The following is a 24588-nucleotide window of genomic DNA, read 5'->3' as shown; positions in this document are numbered from 1 at the left end:
TAAATAAATAAATAAACGGTAGATCAACTCTCCCCTCTCCCTCACCAGTTGCCAATAGTCTTTCAGCAAAGGTTGGGGCCTGATACCCATTTCCTTAGTTCTATGCTGGGTTTTGTCTGATTGAGTTTGCATGGGTCTTTAGTAAAAGTAACATTCCCATGTCAACAAACAACCTCCCTATCCGAGAAAGAAAGGCAACTTCTTCATCTTCAAGGACTGGAAATCAAGACTGAGGGAACAATGTATCAATCCTGTAAAAATAACTATTGTCTTTCATCCCCCTCACATAGCTTTCCAGCTTCTTCCTGACTTACCAACCCATGTCGATTCAGCCTGTTATAACTGACTGAAACAGTTACTTTGGGTATTCATTTCTTCATGAGGGTTCCTGTGTCATATAAAACTTGAAATAAATTAATTTCATGTGTTCCCTCTTTTTAAAATATTTTATGTGGACTTAATTCTCAGACTCAACCACAACCTTTAAGAGGTGGAATAGAGATGGAATTTATCAGCCATCACAGGGACAAAGGAGTTCAGCTGAATACACCCAAACACACTACTTAACTGTGTTGAGATGAAAGAGATATTGGGGAAATTGTTTGCATATCTGCTTTGATTTTCTTTTAAAATATGAATTATCTCAATTCTTAAACGAAGACAAAAATTTTCTAGTGAATTGTGGCAATAAATGCTACGAATTTTCACTTAAGTTTTCATGATAACTTTCTTATAGGGTGGAAAATTGGATATGAACAAATGAATCTTGTTTTTTAGATCTCCATTTTACCTAAAGAGTCTCTTCTGAATTCTTACTATATAAATATTTCCAAGCTTATGAAAATTAGACTAACAAAGAATTTAATTCAAGACATTTATTTTCATCCTCATCCTAAAGCCTCTCAAGACGCCTACATGATCCAGAGGTAAAATAAAATAATAAGTTATGCTTTGTAGCGCGAGAACTCAGTAAACGGCACTAACTGAGCTTTGTTTTACTTACCTCTGTCACATGGTCCGAAGTATACCTATGAGGGAGAGCGATCTGGAACACTGATAGAATGCATGCGAAGTGCCTGGAATGACAAGAGTCATGTCTTCCAGAAGGTCTTCTAGGTCTGGACTCATAACTCAGCTTTATTTGAAACAAAAGTCATTGTCTGCAGAGAAAAGTAGTGAGTTTTTGTTCTCTTATATCCAAAATAGATTCATAGATAGCATTATTGTTACAAGAACTCACACTATAAATTAGTTCATGTTGTTTGGCATTGTGTTTTTGTTGAAAATCTTCTCTGAAGTAGAGACAAGGGACAAATTGATGCATAATGTCTGTAACAACTCATTTACTTGTTTCTAAATATGCTATAAATATGGCTGACATATCTTACAGCTCCTTGGGAGCCATATTCATTAAGTACTTTGTAATAGATTTCATTATGGGACCTCTCTTCAGAGAACATCTTTGACTGTCTTGATCTAAGATTAGATAAAGATCTAGAAACTATAAGCATGTTGATTTTAAATGAACAGCAGGACAGCATCTAAAATAATCTTATTAACAACAGTGAAGGATGAAAATTATCAGAAATAAATTTAACAGATAAATGTTACCTTATTTTTGTGTTTTGTCAACCATCTTGTTGTATACTAATGTCATGTGATGACTAGGCTTACAATATTGCTTTCCATGAATTGTGAAACTTTCAATTACACTGTCCTGTGTGGGAATGCAAACCAAGCTACAGTATGTAGGATAACTTTATGTCTTCCCTCTTCCTTGTTCAGCAGTTTCCTCCCAGTTACATGATTTGAAAGAAAATAGTGTGTCTGATTCCAAGTCTCAACTTCACTATTTATCACAACTATAAACTTACTCATATTAATTAAAATTTGGAGTTTCATAACTAGAAACCTGAAGTTAGAATATGCAATCTAGAAATATTTTATTGGATACAAAGAAGATAACAATGTTAGTTCTGTTGTTATACATGCATACATCATGCCCTTTCTTACGCATCATATGTGACTTAGAAGATCTCTTTTGGATTTACAAACAAGCTTGAACTTCACCATGCTTATTTCATGTGTGTGTTTCTCACTCATTCCTGTGAGTTTAGAAAGTGACCGATATTTAGGTTAAATTCCTATGGCTTGATTTCTTTGTGAAAGATTTTTCCGTATTTTCATCTTTACGAAGTTATCAGGGAAGCGCAATCCTTCACTACTGCTGTATGAAACAAGAATAGTTCTTTAGACTTCATGAGATTCTGAGGACAAGGAAATTATTTCATAATGAGAAAATGGGAATTCACTATGAACAACATGAAAAATATGTTCTTTGACCCCAATCAAGAGAAAAAGCCGATGGCATGTAATGCTGAGATACTCAAGGGGAGCAGAGGCAAGATAAATAACACATATATGTAAGACATTCACAATGGCAGATTTTTGGCACCTTCCGACTCTGGAAGGATTAACTATCCTCTGCCCTTTAAAAAAGGCACAGTGAGAATTTGTTGAAAATTTTAATTTATTTTCTAATGTTTTAGTGATTATAAAACAAAAAAATTTCCTTGAAGATGAGGCTTACATTTTTTATATCCTATCATTGAAAAATGCACAAATTATGAGGAAATTTGCATTTTTTTCTTTATTTTTATTTTTTATTTATTTTACCTTAGAAAAATGTTCTTATTGAATTTTTGTGTATTTCATATAGACCATCTTAATCAACTTCATACCCCCTTCCACATTGGCACATGCTGATTACTTCCTCCATCCCGCCATTGGAATCCAAGTTCAGTGCAAGTTCATTCACTGGGGTCTAGTCAGCCTATCTAGAGTTCCTCCCTTTAAGATCAGCTCTTCCTCACCCAGCAGTAATCAGCTATCAGTAATTCTTTGACTAAGATTGAGGCCTGCTGTCCATTTCCACAGTTCTGTGCTGGGCTGTATCTGCTTGAGTTTGCATGGGTCTTGTGCATGCTTATACCATTGCTGTAGGTTCATATGAGCAATGTCCCAGGAGCCTGTAGGGTTTTATTTCTGTATGATCATGCACCTCCTCCCTGGCTCTTACAATCTTTTTGTCCCCTCTTCCACAATGATCCCTGAGTCCTGGGTATGTGAAGTTAATATAGGAGTCCTGTCCAAAGACCCACACATTGAAGACTCATTCTCTACATTTTGGCCATTTATAACCTTTTATGCTCTTGGCCTTCTGTTGCATGAGGGACCTTCATTGACGAGAACTGAGAGATATATTAGTGTTCTCTTTACCCCTTGTTCTATGTTCTGTGAACCTTAGGTGTAGACGTTGTATCATAGCAATTCAGAGACACTCTCTGTGTGTGAACAGTTTTGAAACACTGTAATAATTTCCATCTGTTGAAAAAGAAGGTTCTTTGATGGGTGATAACTGGGATACTTTTCTGTAAATATGAGGATCTATATGTTGCACGTAGTAGGAAGTTACATTTGTCTAGGGATGTGACAGCCTTGGAGTTTTCTCCTCCATCCTGAAAGTTGCGTTCTTGAATCAGGTAAGATGTTTTTCTCGAGAAACAAGGCTATTTGGAAAATCTACCTCTAGGGCAGTTGAGCTGTAGCAGCAGAAGAAAGTTAGACATTAAAATTATTCATTTATGTTAAACAGAAATGTAATTCACAGACATAGAAAAAATAATTATCCATAGGTCTAAAATAAAATATTTTCTCTATGTAAAATTAGAAATTTTCTATTTTTAAGGAAATTTTAATGAAAACATAGTAGTCCTTTTTCTTAGATTTTATGTTTTAAGATATCAAAATTTTTCATTTGACATCAAAAAAAAATTGAGAGGAAACCCCCATCTTCAGACCCTAGTTCCTTTGGTCTATAGGGGCTCGTTACCTCTTGGCTGGTAGAAAGACTAAATTTAAGATGTGAAGAGCACTGTTTGCCTGTGGTAGACTTCTGCATGCATAGGAGTGAAGGCAGTGTGGGCTCCTGTGCAGAGAAGTGTCAAGTGTCTCTTACATCTGAACTGCATAGTAAGCAGGCAAGTTGGTTGTAAGTTCAGTAATACCATCTGATCATGCAAAAACAGAACAAATTATAAAACAAAAAAAGTGTTAAGTTTCACAAGCTGTTTGTACTCAAATATATTTTCTCAGTTTCTGATCCTCAGCTATTTCATTGAGTGGAAAGTCTTCAACTGTAGGGTTCAACAATAATAATGTTGCATTTCCTATGTCTCTGGAAACACTTTTATGGTAACTTGTCAGATTGTCTATGAACAAACCCACTTTTATAGACATTGATAAATTCTTTTCTTCATGTGATATTTTATACAAGAACATGTCAGATGTGTTACTAGATGTGACTGATTTTAACAAATCCTAACAGATTTGTATCAACTAGTACCATGTTCTGACCATAGTCTTTTGTGAATCATTGCCTTTTGGTTTAAAAGATGGCTTATTTCGAGCATTTGTATAGGGACATTCCTGTTTTTGTTATGAAAGAAAAACTTTAAACTATCCTTGTGAGTTACCTTTACTGTATTTGTTTATTGTAAAGGTGGGCATTTAGTGTTCAGTGCAGTTTTCAATAAAAACTAATTAATTTCTATTAACTTCTGAAATTTAAGTACTTCTCACTGATGTGAAATTCTCACTTGAGATGTTTAACCTCCAACTTGCTCCTCCTTAGGTTCTACCTGCCTGTTCACAACCAGAGCCAAGGATGCTGACAGTTACCTCACATGATAGATGTTTGGCCTCACGTCCAAGTTAAGCTGCCCTTAGTAGGACGTCACAGTCACAGTCAGCTCCAGAAACAAAATTGGTCAACTTAGAGAATTTTGATTGTTTTTTTTTTCTTTTGAGACGGTGTCCTTGTAGCCCCAGCGGTCCTGGAATTCACTATGTAGACCAGGCTGGCCTTGAACTCACAGAGATCTGTCTGCCTCTGCCTCCCAAGTGCTGGGACTACAGGCGTGCGCCAGCACGCCTGGTGAGAATTTTAATTTTTAATATACCCGAAAGCAAAGCTAACTGTCATTAATTGAGGAAGGGTAGTAAGGTGCCCCATCCCCCCTTTTTTTGCCATTAATCTAACATTTGTGATATCTACAGTGTTATAAAATAATTAGCATCTATTTCCACAGATTAAGAACTTAAAGTTCATTTAATGCATCTACATTTTAAAGTAACATTAAAGTCTTTAAGTCTCACAATTCCAAAAAAATAAAATAATTTCATTTTGATACATGGCACAATATCACTAAATTTTCTTTCTAAGTATCATTGTTGACATGCTAAGATGATATGTGAAAGTAAAGGAAAATGACAATGATTTAATCTCCCCTAAATTTGAGATAACTTTCTTAAAGTTTTAGCTTCATAAAACATCAGTTTGGGGCTGAGTGTAGTGTCACATGCCTTTAATACCAGGCCAGTACTCAGAAGTCAGAGGCAGACAGATCTCTGGGATCCAGCCCATATTAGACTCCATAGTGACTTCTAGGCCAGCTGAGGCTACAGGGAGCCCCTCCCTAAAAACAAAGAAATGAAAAACAACAACAACAACAACAACAACAACAACAAAAACCCATCAACTAGAGGTTTACGATTTAGTGATTTAGTGGACTTGGTTAAAGAGAAATGATTGGTGCATGGTGTGCATTGCTCATTTCAGTCAGGATGTTGTATTAAAACAGTGGAAACATCCCAGCCACCAGGTACATGCCAGCACCGCCTCAGCCTGTTTAAATTTTCTCCTGTTTAAAGATTGATAGTAATTAGAAAATACCAGATGGGTTCCGACTGGGTTTTCTCCTCTTTTGATCAACTTTAATGCCACTGATTCCTCCCTCTTAGACTCTGAGTACCAGAAAGGCAGTGTCAGCCTCTCTACTCCAAGCACTGGAAGTAAGAATATAGAACTCTGTTGGTAAAAACTATATTCTAGAGCCAATTAATGACATACTGACAAATTAGCTCTTAAAAACTTTGAAAGTCTGCTAGGTGTGGTGGCATGACTTTAATCCCAGCACTTCAGAGACAGGGCAGGCAGATTTCTCTCTGTGAGATCAAGGACAGCCTGGTCTACGTAGCCAATTCCAGGACAGCTGGGGCTAGAGGGAGACCCTGTCAAACAAACAAACAAACAAAAAAACAATGAAAGTCTAAGAAGGGTTTCCCTGTCCCAACTGATTGCATTTTTCCCCACAGTGAGCACTTTTGGCAGAGACGGCTGCATTTCCTCCTTCCTAGCACAGCATCTACATATGTGGACTGATGTGATTTCCAGTTTCTTCAAAGGGATGAACACAAATGACTGTCAACAGCAGGGACACTGAAAAGGAATTATGGAAATAGAAAGCTTTTGCAATGTGATGGTAATTAAGAACTTTGCAGTGGGGGAAAGCTCTTGAGAGACGAGATAGGTGTGGGGGAGGTGAGTGGGAGTCTCCCCACCCTGCCTCCTTTGGTTACCCAGGACGGAAGTCTTTGTTTTCCAAAGTTTTCACATTCCTTTAACGTTTATGGCCATATGTTCATATGTTTCCTTGCTTAATTATCACATGTACCTTTTTACTTAATTGTCACCTCTGTGCTGTTTTGTTTGCATTTCCCCACATATGAGTATAAAAACCCTCCAAAACTTGAACAAGGGGTCTGACTCTTGATTTGGTGATCAGTCCCATTAGCATCAAATTAAACTTCTTCTCCTCACCTGACTTTGGCTATTGGTCTCCAATTTTTCTGTAACAGAATGTCCTGTGAAGGGAAAGCAGGACCAAGTGATATACAGATGTCGGTAGCAAAATCTCAATTATCAATCTATGAATAAATTGATAGATGACCTAGGAGATAAAAAGTCTCTGTTATGCCACCCCTAAAGGATTTCATGAGCAAATGGGGTGATGTACAAGCTTACTATTACTAAAGTTTGTCATGGCTTAGTGTGCAAGTCTGTCATTAAGTGAACTCATATTTCAAACATAGTAACTTGAAATTTTAATCCTTATAACTACGGCAGGCAAATGATGATCTTATCAACCCTATTTCACACATAAGAAAGTAAGATTTAGAATGATTAAGCTAGCTGTTGAATGATGTGTCTTTAGTAAAGGGCTAAAACAGGCCAGATTCCCAGCCAGATCCAGATGAGCTGAAACATATACTGCGCCATCACCATGCATGAAGTGATCATTAATAAATCTGAGGCCAAATACCTGTGCATTGGTTCAGGTCAGACAAAAATCTTCTGTAGTTTCTTTTGTTTTTCATAGCTTAAGAAAAACACCTGTCTGTAGTCTACAAAGCTTTTTTAGCCTCAAGCATTCAGAAACACAAACTCTTTCCAGAACTGCTAGGGAAGGAATGTTAGGTGACTTTTGCGATGTTATTATAGCAGACAAAATAAGTTCAGAATACTTAGATGACTCTTCCTAAGTCTTCTTCCAAAGTAGAAGTAATAATGAAAAAAAACCCTCAGAGCTACAGAAGTGGTGGTTAATGAGTGACACATTGTAGGATAAAACACCATAATCAGAAAAATTCCAGAGACGGTGATCTTTGCTGTGACCTTTTACAGGTAACTAGACACCAATAATACAAATGAAGCTGGAAGTGAGATGCCGCTATTATTACAGGCTGTATACAAGCAGCTTCTATCTCCTGCTGTGTAAATGACTCTTCCTTAGAGCAAGTATTCTATCATTCATGTGATTAATGCAAGAACAGAGTCCTCATCACACTTAGGTTCCTGGTTACAGCCTTCCCGTCAAGGCTGACCAGAACAAAAGCTAATGAGAAAAATGGTGTATCCATCCATTGTAGCATCTAGATGAGTAAGCCCGAGAAATAAGTATTTCAAAAACATTAAAGGATATTCCATCATTTGGAGTAACATGGAAAACTTTTAGTGAGGGCTTTTTGTTGTTATTGTTGTTGTTGTTGTTTTGTTTTGTCTTATAGGTGCAACTATTAAGTGACTTTTGAACAAGACATAAAGACATTCACTACAGCAGCTACCAGAGTTGTGTAAGGAAGCATCACTGGAATTTCAGTGTGCACTAAGGTTTGTAAAGCACTTCCACTTTCTGGGATTGAAAACACTGACATCTTTATCAGGGTTATCATCTTATTAGTATTAATGACTATTTATTGAGTCCTTCATCTAAAATAAGGATGGTGCTGGTGTCTAGTGTTCACATGCTAATTTTGTTTCTATCTCAATGTTTTTTTTCTTCAGAAAATAGGGAGCATTTTTTTTTCTTTATTAAAAAAACCCCTCAGAGCTACAGAAGAGGTGGTTGATGAGTGACAGATTGTAGGATAAAACACCATAATCAGGGAAAATGCATTATTTAGAAAAATAAATTCTTTCAGTTTCTGCTAGCTGCTGCAATCGTGTAACAAAATGTAAATGCTTGCTTTGAGTTTGACAAGGCTGTCACTTCCCCTTATCGGACACAGTGCTTTATCACAATGCAGTCGAAAGAAAGGAGGAAATGAGGTGGAAAATATTATTATAGGATTTTTAGGATACTTTGATAGAAACTAGAGGCAGCTGTTAAAACTACTGTATTTAACAGCAAGCGTGCGTAATGAACCGTTAAGTAAAATATGGACGGCAGGGAAATATTTCTGGCAATACATATGCTCTAACATAAATTTTACTTATGTACGACAAAATGAAGGAGCAGGCGGAGGCCACAAGGAGACATCGATCAGGCGGCAGTCAGCTCTGCCACCTGTTTGAAAATCAGGGAACCTGTACCAGCTGCAGGGTTGCAGAATTGTCTTGTGTCAGGTAACAGAATCTCCGCAATTTATCTCCTTCCACCTTCTCTCCCTTCCCCTCGCCCTGCCAGTAACTCTGTCCTTGCTTCCTCTCTGCCTTGGCTGCCAGGAAGCAGAGTGTGAGATACTGTGTACGCCTCAGCTTCGCCTTTCAGGACAATTATCACCTTTTCATTGATGATGCCTTTTCTTATATTTTTTCCTACATACCATTTACAATAGTATGCAAGTAATTTTATTATAAATTGTTTCAAATACCTTTGAAATTTAGATTGCTAGTTCAAAACAAACATCAAACAGATATGAGTTTGCAATTAATTTCAAAGAATGCGGCAGAAAGTGGCAGGATGATTCTTTTCTTTCATTTAATTCTCTTTGCTGACTCGACTGTGAAAGAGGGTGGTGCCAACAGAGAGAATGTGTTGTGTTGTGCTGAAAATCATTGCTAACAATGTTCCTGGGCAAATACATGAGTAGCAACATGAATTGTATTGATTATCATTGCACAGTTTTCTCTGTTAAAGCTTTATTATATTTCTGCTATTGTCAAGGGGAGATAGAAAGATTTATTTATTATAAAAATATGCCTATCACTTGGCAAGGTATGTTTTCTCGTTAAATATTTAGAGGTTGGTGTGGAATAAATATTTGATACTACAAAGAAAGACTAGTTGGAAATATTTATTTTGATTTATAAGACATTCTGTTTTGATGTGTGGGGCTATGGATGATAACTAGTGTTCCCTTTCAGTTAGCTGATGTTTTGCTATTTTAAAAAATATTTATTTAATAACCACATGATTAGAAGAATCATTTCATTACAGCATTAACATATTCAATAACAATTTCCAGAGCTAAGATGCATCTCTTTCAAAATTGGCTGTAAATTTTTAGGTTCACTGTTGAATTAATACAGGTATACAATATTGAACTCAGTATTAACCACATAAGACATAAAATTGAAGTTTTAACCTTTAAAAAAGATCTCTATTTCATTTCAAAATATACTGTTTCATATAGAAAAATTCATTTTTAATGCTACAAAAACTTAGATATTTACACATGTCTCTAATCTCTATCTGATTATTGCTGGTCACAGTTGGTTACTTTCTGAGATCCTTGGCATCTGAGCATGGATATAAAGTCATCAACTAAATTTCAATGATAATGTTTTTCACCTTTACTAATTAACGTGAAGCAAAGTTTTATGCTTCTTCCTCAAATATAACCCATTTTTTTATTTGTTGAATTTTTGTGTATTTCATACAGAACATCCCAAATAATCATATTCATCTATATACCCACATCCCAAATGGCACCCTCCCATAGCTTCCCCCCTCCCCACACACACTGAAGCCAATATAGTCTGTCATCTCTGTTACTGTCCACTGTGTTGTCAGCACCTCCAGACATTGCCCAGTGCTTGTCCATCTGTTGAATCTACTCAGCCTATCTAGAGTTCTTTGTTTTAGGAAGATAAGGTTTTCCTCATCTAGCAGCAATCAGTTGCCAATATTCCTTTAGATAAGATTGGGGTCTGCTGTTAATGTTCCCAGTTCTATGCTGGGTTACTGTCTGGGAGTCTCTTGGGTCACCCTGGCAAACAGCTCAAAGGATGGTATCACCTGTCTGGTATTGTTTCTTATTATATAGCCTTTAGCTATACACATGGACTCTTAAAGAATTATACTGATCCCTTTAATCTTTGGTTATACTTTCCTTTGGGGCATTTAAGACCATGCAGTTGGCTCAGATAAACCAATTTATTTTTACTCTTAAGGTCGTTTGAGGATCTGTTTCTCAGGGGTCACATGGGCTTGGGTGGAGCCCCTGGCTCCTTTCTTCTGCCAGTTCCATCTATATGAAGATAAGTCAAAGATCCTGCTCGACCATGACTGGCTTTACTTGGAAGCATGGATGAGATATTTCCTTTGAGTTAACCCTTTTCCTTGTAGACTGGACACTGGTTCAAGACCATCTCATGGGGTCTCCCTGGACTCCCTGAACAAGAGGACAGCTGGCTCACCACAGTCACTGGACATTTTGAGAGACGCTCATAGTCCCCTGGAACTTAATCAATGTTGGAGTGCAAGGGCAAAAACTGTCCTTAAAGTCCCTCTGATCAAATTACTATAGGCCTCAAAGTATGGCTGTTAAACAGTCAAGAAGGGTTAGTTCCACCAGTCTGGTACTTTTTTTTTTCTTTTTCGGTCTTTTTGAGACAGGGGGTCTCCCTGTAGCCCCAGCTGTTCTGTAACTCACTATGTAGACCAGGCTGGCCTTGGACTCACAGAGATCAGCCTGACTGCTTCCCAAGTGCTAGAATTAAAGCATGCACCACCACGCCTGGCTATTATATTTTGTTTCTTAGGTAGCTTTTCATTGGAAACATTTCTTGGGAGAGAATAAGAAAAGAGTTTGAAGGCAAAGGTGCTAAGGGTTGGTTATGACTAAAAGGAGCATGACATGGCAGGAGAAGGTAACAGTGCTGACTCCTAGGCAAGCAGAGATGGTTCTGTAAAGTGCAGGGGAAAGCATATGGAATAGAGTATCTTGGGAAGGATTGCTGAGATTTTGCACAATAAGAAAAGGCAGAAATACCTGTGACTGATCATCAATCCCAAAGGAGAACCTACTTCTGCCATTTTCCTAAACCAATCAACTTCCAACTGTATTCTAAAATCACCCTTATATGCACAAATACATGTAGCTTTTGCATCTCATCAGAGAAGGTTCCTTTTGCAACAGATGGGGACTATTACAGAGATCCACAACTGGTCAAAATGCAGATAATAAGTGACTGGAGCGTTCAGCCTCAACTGATACATCTAAAATGCAACCCCTACATCTGAGGCTCAGTGACTATCATGGAAGAGAGTGTGGAAAGATTGTAAGAGCCAAAGGACCAGGACACCTGCTGCAAGACGAGCACGATGGTAACACCAGCCGACATGCCAGTGTGGATAAGGAACCTTCGCAATGTCCCACCTCTAGCTGAAGAGAAAATCAAAGGCTGCTGAGAGAGGGAGAATCAGCTTTCTCTAGGAACAAGCTCCCTGACAGTTTATTCAACCCCAAGTAGTCAGCCCTAAGCAGGGGTGCATACCAGAGCACCATTAAATGACCTCAGTAGTTCGATGTGTGTGTGTGTGTGTGTGTGTGTGTGTGTGTGTACATTATGTAACAATAATAACTAAAGAAGAGGTCACAAATTTGAGAAGTAGGTGAATGTAGGGGTGGAAATGATGTAAATACTGTGCGCATGTATGAAGTTCTCAAAAAATAAAAACTAAAAAGAAAAGAAAGGCAGCTTTTAAGAAAGCCTGGCCTGCTATTCTCAGGCATTCAGGTTTTGGGGGGAGCATTTAGCAAAACTTTTTTTTTTTACTTCCTGAAGAGAATTCAGAGTATAGGCAAAAGTAACCATCTTGAATTAAACTCTGAATAAATCTTGATCCAATGGTCTTTAAACTTTCAGAGTATAGGCGAACATACCATCTTGAATTGAACTCTGAATAGAACTTGGCCCAATGATCTTTAAACCCTTGGAGTAAAGACGAACATACCATCTTAAATTGAACTCTGAATAAAACTTGGCCCAATGGTTTTTAAACCCCCAGCAGTCAAATTTGGAAGAATCTAGAAATAAATATCATTTCAAAATCAGAAGCAGATTCCTGTCTTGTAGAAATCAAAGGCCTGAATGCTCTGCTGGGGTGAGCTGTCACTTGTCTCTAGAAAACAATTTGAGATATACAAATGTGAAGGCAGCCAGCTCTTGTGACAGGAGCCCTCATCTCTGTGAAGTCCATCTGCTTTCTGCTACCCATTGTGACCAATATCTCTCTGTGGGTAAAGTTAATATAAATATCACAAAGTATTCTGTTTTTTTTTTTAAAGAGAAACACACACATATGTATATATTTGCTAACTAGTAGGGTTACCATGTAATTTATCATCCAGATACAGATATATTTGAAAGTAGCAAAGGACATTATTATCAAATATATAAGGCAAGAGTCACAATCTGGGATTTCTCTGAGTATTTAACATTACTAACTTCAGGTAACTGAATCTGTTCTCGCTTGTGATGCAACCATTATTGTCTTTTATATATATATATACTTAGTGTCTTACAAACAAGAAAATGCATAAAAAATCATCTTGAAAAGCTTGCAATTTAATATATATATATATGTATATATATATATGTACATATAATGCACTGATTCTACTTAGTGGTGCTTGTGCATACCCTTGTTTAGGGTTGTCCACATAGGATTAATTAAATAGCTTTCAGGGACCTAGTCTTTGGAGAAAACTGATTATCCTTCATGTGTACTGGGCTATGCTTACAGTATCATGCCTGGATTCCCATCTATTGAGCAGGTCTCAAGTCCAATTAGACAACTATCAATTATCCCCAAGATAAAAGTGTCACTGCCACACCACTTAGAGTTAATTTGCTGGGCTGGTCATTATTGTGCTTCATGGACTTTACAGCTAGGTAAGACCATTGATCGATTTTCTCCCTTGGCAGCTTACTATTTCCTTCTGATTCTGCGAGAGCTAGTCTTTGGGAAGGAGGCTTCCAGATCAGTTCCAGACCAATTATTCCAAGTCTTATGTCCAAAGTATGTCTTGTTTTCAGCAATAAGGTCTTACCCTCACATTCTGCAAGCCAATCAAGGGCTGTGACAATAGCCTCTATTATTTTGAGACTCTCTTGGACTACCTGACCAAGCCATCACCCCCAAGGTCTTGGGAGAGTCTTACAATGAGTCCATTCAGGTAGATTCTCTTAACTGGTTCTCTTAAAATAACATGCATGTGAAACACAAGATTTTGTTGAAGAGGCTTTTCATTCTGGAAACTGGGGGATCTTTTGCCTTTCTAGCAAGCCCCCAAGTTATATTTCTGTTAATGGTCTGCAGACCCCACATTAAGTTGTAAGTCTCTGAGGAACTCTAACTCATTCACAAAGCCTTTATCTCTACTAATGCTATTGAAGCCTCACTTCAGCATGCAATAAGATGTTACAAATTCATCAATAAATCTACATGCTAGGTAATCAGTAAATATACCAGCAAAGCCTTTGCCATTGATGACAGATCATCATGTCACTAGGGCTTCTGTTAGCTACCCCTGGTAATTACTCTTAAAAGAATAGCTTTTCATGTTTATCTTGTTTATGGGCTATTTTTCATCTTCTTTATAGAAGTCTTTTGTGATATTTTCTGAACAGTTCCTCTCATTCCATAACGGGCTTTCTCTTTGTCTCAGAATTCCTGTTTCTTTGTTGAAAGAAAGTAACATTCATTCACTATCTTGAATCTCAGTTTTGAAATTCCAGGACCAAGTGTGTCCCTCTTCCTAGAAAAAAAAATGCCACAAAGACAACCACTTCTCTATGAAAAAAAATTCGTATATCATTATATTTTGGCTAAACCTGTCAGATGATTATTTTCACCTTATAAGAGAGGAAAAATAAAGGGAATTGTTACTGTAGGGAGTATTAAGAGAAGCGGCTGTAGGTTAGTGTGGGTAAGGGGCTATGAGTTGGCTACCTTGTCGAGGAACACTCAGTTGTATGCAACTTCATTTGTTATAAAGGTGTGCATAGAGATACTGCCTTTGATACAGGCTATTTATTGGCTGTTTCTTTTGTAGGATATAATTTAATATTATAATATCCACAGGTTGTATTTTGGCTCCTGAAAAGCATGGTATTGAAAACACTTCAGTCTTTGTCTGCATGTAGCCTTTTAACAAATTAATTGGAAGAACAAATTGTTCAAAATTCCACCTTCACAGACCATACTGCACCTTTATTTAGTTAATAACCTGAAACCTTCCATTCATGATAGATCTCTTTCTTCTGAAAGTTTTCAAGTCCACGTTTATTCTTGCATTGTTTGCAAACATGTGCATCCACTTCACATATCCATCTTTTTCAGGAGAAGGCAAATCACCCATATTCAAAATTACATATAAACCTTCACTGAATATGGAATTAAGATTTCAGTATAGAGAATGCAATGAGGGTTATTTATTTCATCATTCAGCAAATATTTAGTTAGCTGTGAGGAAAAGACTGAAATATTTTCTTTCCAAACAATTCCAGGTAAACAGCATCATGATGAAATGAGAAGTGAGATAATCAGGTCACGGCATCACAGAGATTTGGCCAAGGTATGGTCCTCATTACAGTTTAAGTCTACTGTCAGAACTTCAATTGATTATTGATCAGGCCTGCCCATCAAACATCTTCATTGAATGGACTGCTTCAAATTCTTCCAAGTGTCCTTTGCTGCATATTCTTTAAATGATGTACTGGGTATTATTTGTTATGTTTAGTGCTTGTGTCACTTAGCTTTTCTCATCAGGATCAAATCACCTGACACAGACAACTTAAGGAAGGAAAAGCTTATTTATTTTGACTTAGTTTTACAGGGTTGCAGTCAACTATGGAGGAGCAGCTCAGTTCATGGAGTCAGGAGTATGTGGTAGAAGCTGTTTCGTGTCATGCTATATGTAGAAAATCCGGAACCAGCGGGTGGGTTAACTGGCAAAGATCAACCTCTGGTAACCCACCTAGACCCCATGTCCTAAAGATGGCACAGCTTCCCAGATTAGCACCACCAGCTGGGGAACAAGCATTCAAAATATGACCTTTGGGGATATTTGAAATTCAAATCATAACAATATATAGAGAAAAATCTGATGACAGAAAAGATGGTCTATTTTCTGTTTTCTAATCATCTTTTTTCACCTACGAAAGTCAGGGGAGGAGCTTTAGTACGACCCTGTTGTGAAGATATTTTGTTTTGTTTTTAACATTTTTAGCATGTCTTTGCAAAACTCGTCCAAATTAAACTGAAGAAGAGATCATGTCAATACTTCCTGACTGCTCCAATCTGATATGACAAAATACTATCATTTCTGAGGTAAGAATAGAGTTCTTAAAATCCAGATGAAATAGATAGAATTCAGTTATTCATAACAAGAATAACAAATGCATAATAATGAATCTCTTTACCATACAAAACAGTTTCTTCTGCATTTCTTATACAAATTAATAGAATAGATACAATGGAAGCAAAGGAGCTAAAATACATTGTATTCGGTAGTAATTGCAGGATATGGAGAACTAGTCTTCTGCCTAATATTTTTATTATGGTGACTGATGATCATGATTAGAGATTAGAAGACATTTTCCAATAATCACTTTCACTTAGAGACTGCCTCCCATATGCCACAAGCTAGACACATTTCATGAATCATTTGAAATGCTCTTAGCAGGGTTTTATTATTCCCATATAACAGACAATAGACTTTTAAGATCAGAGAGGTTAAGTGTCTTCTCCACATCTAACAGCTTATGAATGCTAGGCTTTGTAGTCAGGCAGAGAGTTCCTCATTTCAATAACAATTTCATATTTTAGTTATACATTCATATTTGGGGCCTACATAGAGTGAATGCTCTCTGCTCTTTTAGGTTGTTTTTATACATGCAAATACTAACAATTTTTGAAATTCAACAATAACAAAATATTCTCTACAGCAATAGCTTTTTCTATAACTTGGATGTAGATGTACTGATACTGCAAAAATTGCTCTTTCTCTAGAACAATTATTTTTTGTTGAGGAATTTACACTACAAACATAGGTGAAATTATTTTCACCATTTGGAATTGATAAATGCATCACCTTCATTTCTATCTTTATTGTGGTAATAATGCAATATTTCTCAGCACTTACAACATCCTCAGCACTATTGTACTTTAAAACTCAATATTCCAGTACTGCACATTACCAAGTATAAATAGCAGCCGAAATACCTTCTATAATGGAGCAACTTGACACTTGGGGTTTAGATGACTGTTCATGAGTCTCTAGAGGTAAAATCAAACTGGCTTGGTCTTCCTACAGAAGACAGTTTGGTATGAGTCTGCAGCTCACAAGCTGCAAGTCCATGGATGGAGTTGATTCTAGTTAAGGTCATTGTGAGAAATTCATGTGAAGGCATGTGGAATGCATGTATATTTATTATTTCTTTTGTTTTCTTCTTGTCTTCTCTTTTTATCTTCTTATTTTACAAAATTGGTATCTCATGGTTAGTGAGCATATTTGATTGACAGACCAGCACACATATCAATGACATCCAAATGTTATTGATTGGGTAATTATGGGTAGCTATGTAAGCATGTATCATAAAGGCTTACTGATAAATGATACCAAGTACTTCATCAATAATATATTCTACATGTTATAAACTGAGCAGAAAAATGTTTTTAAAAGATTCTTAAAACATGTACAAATAAATTATAATATGTGCTTCCCACATCTCAATAAATTATGATTCCCATTTTGGCTCAGAAGATGATATTGAATCTCCAAACTTCTTAGCTTGAAAGGTCTAATGAGAAATTCAGGAAACCAAGATATTTCCCTAATCCCACACCAGATCATGCTTTGGAATGCTTTGTCATTCCAGGCAGACATACTAATCTTTGCATTACCTTTGGCCTGGGTCAAGACAAGGAAGCACAGTTTGACCTTGAGTATCAATAACCCTTAAATAATTGGACCTTTGCACAAATATTTCTTAGAAATTTCCATCTACAAAAATGTTTTCCTTGGTTTGATCAAACAACCAAAACCTACAAAGATGTATATCATGAATAAAAATACGTTTGTGCTTTCTCTTCTCAGTAAACAACCCAGAGCAATTTCAACAATCTTGGGCAACTACAAAATTTAATAGAAGACTTTTAGGGAAGTGGAAAATGACCTAATTGTGCAATCTTGGAAAAAAGCAATTTCCTTATATTTTTTTTTTGCCAGATGAAAGATGTAATAAATAGAACATGAGAGTATTTCAAACAAAATCTTACTTTGTATTCTTTACTACTAAAAATCTTATGAATTGGCTTTCTATAATATATATATGATAAAAATTAGATAAAATTTTACCCATGGATGCCTTAAGTATTTGTACTTTCTACATAAAGTAACAATCTGAAAATCAGAAATAGGATAAATTTCAAGAACAAGGTATTAAAAAATAAGATCTTCCTTTTGGTAAGTGCCAACAAAGAACACATTTTACATTAATTGGTTGTCTCAGTCCAGACCATCTGTCTCCCCAAATGTAATGAACACTGGCATTCTTGTTGGTATGCACTCAATAGATCAAATTGAGTATGAAATAAATCCTGTTCAAAGTCTTGTTATAGTATCAGCTTGACAGTTACAGAACAAATGCTAAGTTTCCTCTTATCTAGGTCCATCCTGAGGTAAATATGAAGTTCCCTTAGAGCAAAGACTTTTTATAGATTCATTTTGTGTTAGCATTACACTTTTTGTATTACACTTATTGTATAATTGCATTACACTTTTTTTCTCATATTATGTAACCTATGTATATATGGATGTACTATAGAAAGTGGCTGTCTAGCATTTCATAAGTGGATTCTTCTTCACATGTGCCTTTTATGGGTGGTTTAATTAGGTTTTGGCAATCTCATCAGATGCATAAGTGATCATAATTAGCTTCATCTTATGGATGAGGAAATTAAGGCTTAGGGGTACTATATGATGTAGCTTAAAGCCATTTCTTCTATAATTGTCTTTCATGTTGCCGGCATTCAGTTATTATGGTCACCTCATATTGGCAAAACTCCTTCCTATCCAACATCTCCATAGTCTATGAAAGAGGAAAATGGTAGAGGAAAGGCCCATGGGTTTTGTTAGCATCTATGCCTCATCTTAAATTTCCATCACCAGAAATCTTTTCTTCTATCTCGCACCAAGCTTGGTACTCTCTATGCACACTTACAAATATTTCATTTTTCTTTAAAAAATAATATTATACTTGTACATAAAGTGACAAATGTCTCAGTAAGTTCCTTCAAAAGAAAGTAAACCCAGCATAGAAAGAGGGACATGGGCAACAGGCCCAACCCCTAGCTGAGGAACTATTGGCAACTGATTACTGCTGGATGAAGGAGAATAAAACTTCTTTAAGAGAGAGATTCTAGATAGGCTGACAAGACTCCAGTGGATAAACTTGAACCAAGGGACATCTGGGTACAAGCTCTTGACCAGCTAAGACTTAACATATATGACAGAATGCATGAAATCCAGTGGGGTTATGGGGAGGGCTATTGGGGTATGGATGGGAGGGGTTCTAAATTTGACTAAGATCTATTATATTAAACACAAAAAAACTCAATAAAAATGTTTTTTTAAAAAAGAAGGGAAAGCAATCAGACCTAGATAAAATAAAAGTAAACTTGAGCCAGGCGTAGTGATGCATGCCTTTAATCCCAGGAGGCAGAAGCAGGCAGATGTCTGTGAAATCTGTGAGGAAAGCCTGGTTTACATAGTGAGTTCCAGGTCAGCCAGGCACATAATGAGACCCTGTCTCAAAATAAAAAGAGATAGTAAACATCAGGAAAAGAGAGACTTTGTCTATTTTGTTGGCTATATTTGGAAATACTGTACATTTCCTAAACTTTACTTTAATCAACAGATACAGAGTTCTTAGTATCATATCATGACCATTAACTTGGACATATGAAGCTTCTTCTCAAATAGCGGTTCTTTCTGTGCCTCAAGGGAAAAAATAGAAAATGTAAAACTAACTAACTTTAACTAATGCCATTTTCCATAGGACAGCTTTGCCATTAGAGAGGCCTGAGATTGTTTACTAACTCATTCACACCAAGTGAATAAATTGAGAGCAGTCAATCCACAGCAACTGGATAGCTATGAATACCACTGAATGCTAGAAATATCTAGTTAGATGTTTTGAAAATTAGAATCATTAAAAATAAATGCCATAATTCTGCAATAATTTGATATATACTGATTTTCCTATCTTCAGTAAATAGATGCAATAAATATTCTTGTACATGCTAATGAGACCGTCAATGACGATGTAGAACATGAGAAATCTAGACTGTCGGTGGAAATCGTTAATACGGTTGTTATCCCAAAAAGATTTTTTTAAAGAAACTGCAAAGAATTAGTAATATGTAATAAATAAGTGCAGTGGGCTGAAGAGATGTCTCAGTGGTTAAGAGCACTGACTGCTCTTGCAGAGGACCCGGGTTTAATGCCAGCACTCAACATGGCAGCTAACAATCAACTGTAATTCCAGTTCCAGGTGATCCAATATCTTATATATCTTATTCTGACCTCCATGGACATTGCACAACGTGAGTGTTCTTACATACATGCAGGCAGTGCACTCATACACATAAAATAAAAATAATAAAATATTTTTAAAATTTTTTAAAATGTGCAGTGAAAAAAATACCAGTCACTTAAACATAGACCCTGATTCAGGGAAAACGTATCCTAGCATTGCCAACTCATAAGACAAAGTTTGGAGAGCTGCTTAACCTCCATACAGATGGTTATTAAGGGGCTCCAGATCCTTTGCTATTTATACCAGACTCATCTTCATATTAATAAAAAGCAGGCCCATAGAAGGCAGTTGGTACTTTGTAGAGTATTAAATGTAAAGGGAGAAACGATCCCTCTGTCACACACCAAGAGTTTAATTCAAGATTGCATGACACTGACAGGTAAGACGCGTTAATTTCTCAGTCCTTTCGCTATATCATCTCATTCATACTTCAGCTCCACTCTATGGAAGAGGTACTACTTCTCTCCAAGTGTCAAATAAGGCAACAAGGTTTAGTGAGAATGACTGACTCCAAGAAACTCACACAGTTCTTCAACTGATATTTTAACTCAAATTTTAATTTCTGACTGAAATCGGACTGAACCTCAATTAAAATACTAAGCTTATCAGCAGTTAAATAATCATGGGCACCTGCATGGACAGTTTTGCCTACAAATTTGTCTGATAAATAAATAAGCTTTGAGCATCTGGAAAAATCAAGTCATTTTGCAGCTACAAAGTCAAAATTAACCTCTAAGGTGCATTTCCTCGTTATTGGTTTGCACTAAGCTGAAGTGAAGGAAGTTAGAAATGAAGTGCCACTCTTTCCTTACATGCAAAGACTAGCTTTGAAATTATTTAAGAATATTGACAGATGCTTCAAGATTATTCATCCTGCTTGAAGTGAACAAATAAAAAAGACAATTTTTCCACTTCTACATTTAAAACATAATCTAAAAATGGCTACAGAATATCTACCCTCGAATGTAGAACTGTTTATTTCCAAATGCCATGCTGGCACTGTGGTTTATGTCAAGTTGCTTTTTCTTCTACACAAGAAGAACAGAGATAAAGTGGGACAGTCGTAGTGACAATTTTCATGATTTTCCTTCCTGTTCTGATGGTTGGCAACTTTTCAGAAGATATTGTGTCACAAGGAAGATTTCTGCTATCATGGCTACATAGGAGTTGTCCAAGAGCTTAAAAATACAAAGGCAGAGAAAATTTCAATGAGATTTACCTTTCAAAATAATGCAATAGTGTTTTCCCTCTCAGGTATACATAAAAGACAAGTGAGTGAGTCTCTTTGGACTGACAATTCCTTTTGTAACATTCTATGGTGAGGTACTGGGTGTTTCTTTAAAGTCTCTGGAATATTTCTGAGCCTTCAAGAACAGAAAACTAAATATGACATAGACTGCTTTCTGCTCTCAGAAAGTCATGCCCAATCATGTTTCAGCCTGGCTCCCAACCAGGAAAAATCATACCAAAACGCAGCACCATTAGAGGTACTGTGGTCCCTGAGGAGGGAATAGTTCCAGGCAGCTACACATTCACATGGGCTCATATCCTGCTGACTCTTAGGGAAATAGAGTGTCAAATATATGTTACAAAACATATGAGAAGAAACTTGCAAAAGTCACAGTCATCACACTCCAAAGCTTCTGGATAAAGGATGTCAGCCATGATTATTACAATTCCATTAGAAGTATAAATCCAGATTAGTAAATTGCTTTAAATTTATAGTGTCACATATGCTAAGGGAAAATATTATTATTAACAAATTTTGTTCGTTGAAAGTTTAATAAATGTGTATAATGATTTGTTGTTGCTCTTCCTACCACACACTCTGATTTATATACCATTACTGCCAATCTCCCGTTTTCCTTTGAAATCTTTTCCTTTATTTGTTAATTTTAGTTTGTTTTATGTTCCACCAAGTTCCATTAGGGTCATTTATGATACCCCGAGTTTGGAAATGACCATCAGAACCTGGTGGGCTCACCAGTGGATCTACAACTGGATACTATGTCTTCCCTTCTCCCAGAATCGGTTAGCTGACAGTAGATCAACAATAAGTGGTAGAGTCCTGTGAGTATCTTCCCACTTTATAGCTGTCTGCCAGGAGGGTCCAGATTTATGTGAGCCCAGTGCCAATAGGAACAGTTGCTATGATTTTGTGGTTGCCAAGGTTATGATGTGCATAGAAGATGACATGTCTCAGCCTATCTCCCTATCTTCTGGCTGTTACCATTTTTTCTGCCTTGTCTTCTGCAATGTTCCCTGAGCTGTAAGACAATGGCATAGATGTCTTCTTTTGGGCTGGGCCCGGAACCATCTTTTATTGTCAGCATCTTGAGTACCCATGGGTCTTTGCACTTAACTCCATTCACTGCAAGGAGAGGCTTCTCTGTTTAAGGTTGAGCACATCCTTTGTCTGGAGGAGTGAAAATAGATGTCTAGAAGGTACTTTGGTGCTATGTTAATTCAGCTAAACAGCAGTCAGGTTTCCACATAGGGCCTAAGATGTGTTCAGTCATGGATTTTGAACTGGGGTTACAAAGAGAGTTGCTGGATACCCCTATAAGAGTTGTGTCATTATTGCACCAATAGGTACGTCTTACCTGACAGGAAGGTACTATAGTTCACAGAGTTCACAGGTGGGCAAAACCATTGATGCCTTTGCCCATCCCTAATGCTGAGGAAGTTCTTTTATAAAAACCCTTTCTACATACAACTAACATTTTTACACTTTCTGCTTTTTATATTTATTTAGCTTAGATCTCTCTTCTCTCTCTCAAGATATTTTGGACATAAGCAAAAGAAACATAATTTTCTAGTTGAATTTTCTTTAGCAACTAATTGAAAATACACTAAATATATCATACAAACAAATGTTGACTGAGCACATGATTATCTAGGAAGAGAAATTCATAATATATTGATAGGTACATGAACTACAGCTCAGGTAAAACCTAACATACAGTGTATTCATATCTGCTTTGTGGCATTGTGGTAAGAGTTTAGGTTTAGGGCATAGAGAGATGGCTCAATGGTTAAGAGTACCAGCTGTTCTTGCAGAAGACCCAGGTTCCAATCCCAACACCCACATGGCAGCTAACAACCATTCATAACTCCAGTTCTGGGGGATTCAATGCCTTATTCTGTCCTCTGAGGGCACTATACTAAATGAATTACACACATCCAGGCATAACACTCACACACATAAAATAAAAACAAATAAAATTTTTAAAAAAGTTTAGGGTTTGAGTGGTGATCTGTCCTTGCTGTAGAGGCAGAGTAAGAATTATGGCCTACCATTGCCACAACACAGTATAAAATGTAGGAATGGAAGCTACCAAAGGACAAGGTAAGTCACCTAAAAGTATAGAAAGAAAGGATTGCTCAGACCCATGCTTTGTCTTGGTTTGATTGATTTTCACTTGTCATGTTGCTAAGATCTATGTTCCTTGTGTATTCTTCTCTTTTTTTTAGTAGCTTCAAAATTTACCCATCAGTAACCAAATGAATAAAGTATGTTCTATTTACTCAGGGGAGCATGACAGGGTAGTAAGAGCATACCTTCAATAATCACAAAAAAGGACAAATTTCAGGAACATAATGCTGAATGAAAGCATCTAGATGAAACCTTATCACGTGATTGCAATCATATGAACTACAGCACAGGTAAAACCAACATATGGTGTTAAGAAGCAGAACTTTGGTCATCTAGAATAATGCCTCAAGGAATGTCAAACAGCTCAGGAAACACTGATCATTCTCTTCTCTGTCTCTGTCTCTGTCTGTCTCTATCTCTGAATCTATTTCTCTCTCTCTCTCTCTCTCTCTCTCTCTCTCTCTCTCTCCCTCCCTCTCCTGAATGCTACTTTCTAGGACTATGCTTAGTTTGTGAAATTCTATTGAGCTGTAAACTAAAGTACACAATATTTTTGTATACATCACCTGTGGCAAAAGGAGAATTCAAGAACATTGGTCTTGTCTTTAAAATTGTTTTGATCTTGGAAAGACATGGTAGCAAATGACTTTAATCCAAGCACTTAGGAGACAAAGGCAGGCAGGTCTCTGTGAGTTCAAGGCCATCCTATTCTACTTAGCAAGTTCTACATCTGACAGGGGTACACAGTGAGACCCTCTATCAAAGAAAATAATAAAAAATGTTCTTGTGTGTTGATTTCAACTTTTTTAACAATAGTTTTAATTTTCTACCCTATTATGTTAGAATTTTATTTGCTTTGAAGGCTGAATGTTAGCGCCTATAAATTTTTTATCCCAAGGCAAATATCTCAGCTTCTGGACCCTGGTTCAGACCCTGCACTTCATCACAAAAGGACTGAAAACTAAAGAATGCGAAATTATTAAGTTAAAATCTTAGAGAGAATATATCCTTCTTGGAAAGTGCTTCACTCATTAACTACAGATCTTTTCCAACCCACCACTCTGTTTCACATAGTTACACAAGATGGAAGGAGTCTTATAATCTTTAAGACTTTCATTGCTCAACTATGTCACAGCTTACCATTATTAAAAGGGGGGGAAATAAATATCTAAAACAAAAATACCAAAAAAAAATCAAC

Source organism: Nannospalax galili, unplaced genomic scaffold, assembly GCF_000622305.1.
Source record: "Nannospalax galili isolate Female #2095 unplaced genomic scaffold, S.galili_v1.0 scaffold716, whole genome shotgun sequence".
In the NCBI taxonomy this organism is placed as follows: Eukaryota; Metazoa; Chordata; class Mammalia; order Rodentia; family Spalacidae; genus Nannospalax; species Nannospalax galili.
The sequence above is the reverse complement of the archived record's forward strand: the minus strand, read 5'-3'. Positions refer to the sequence as shown.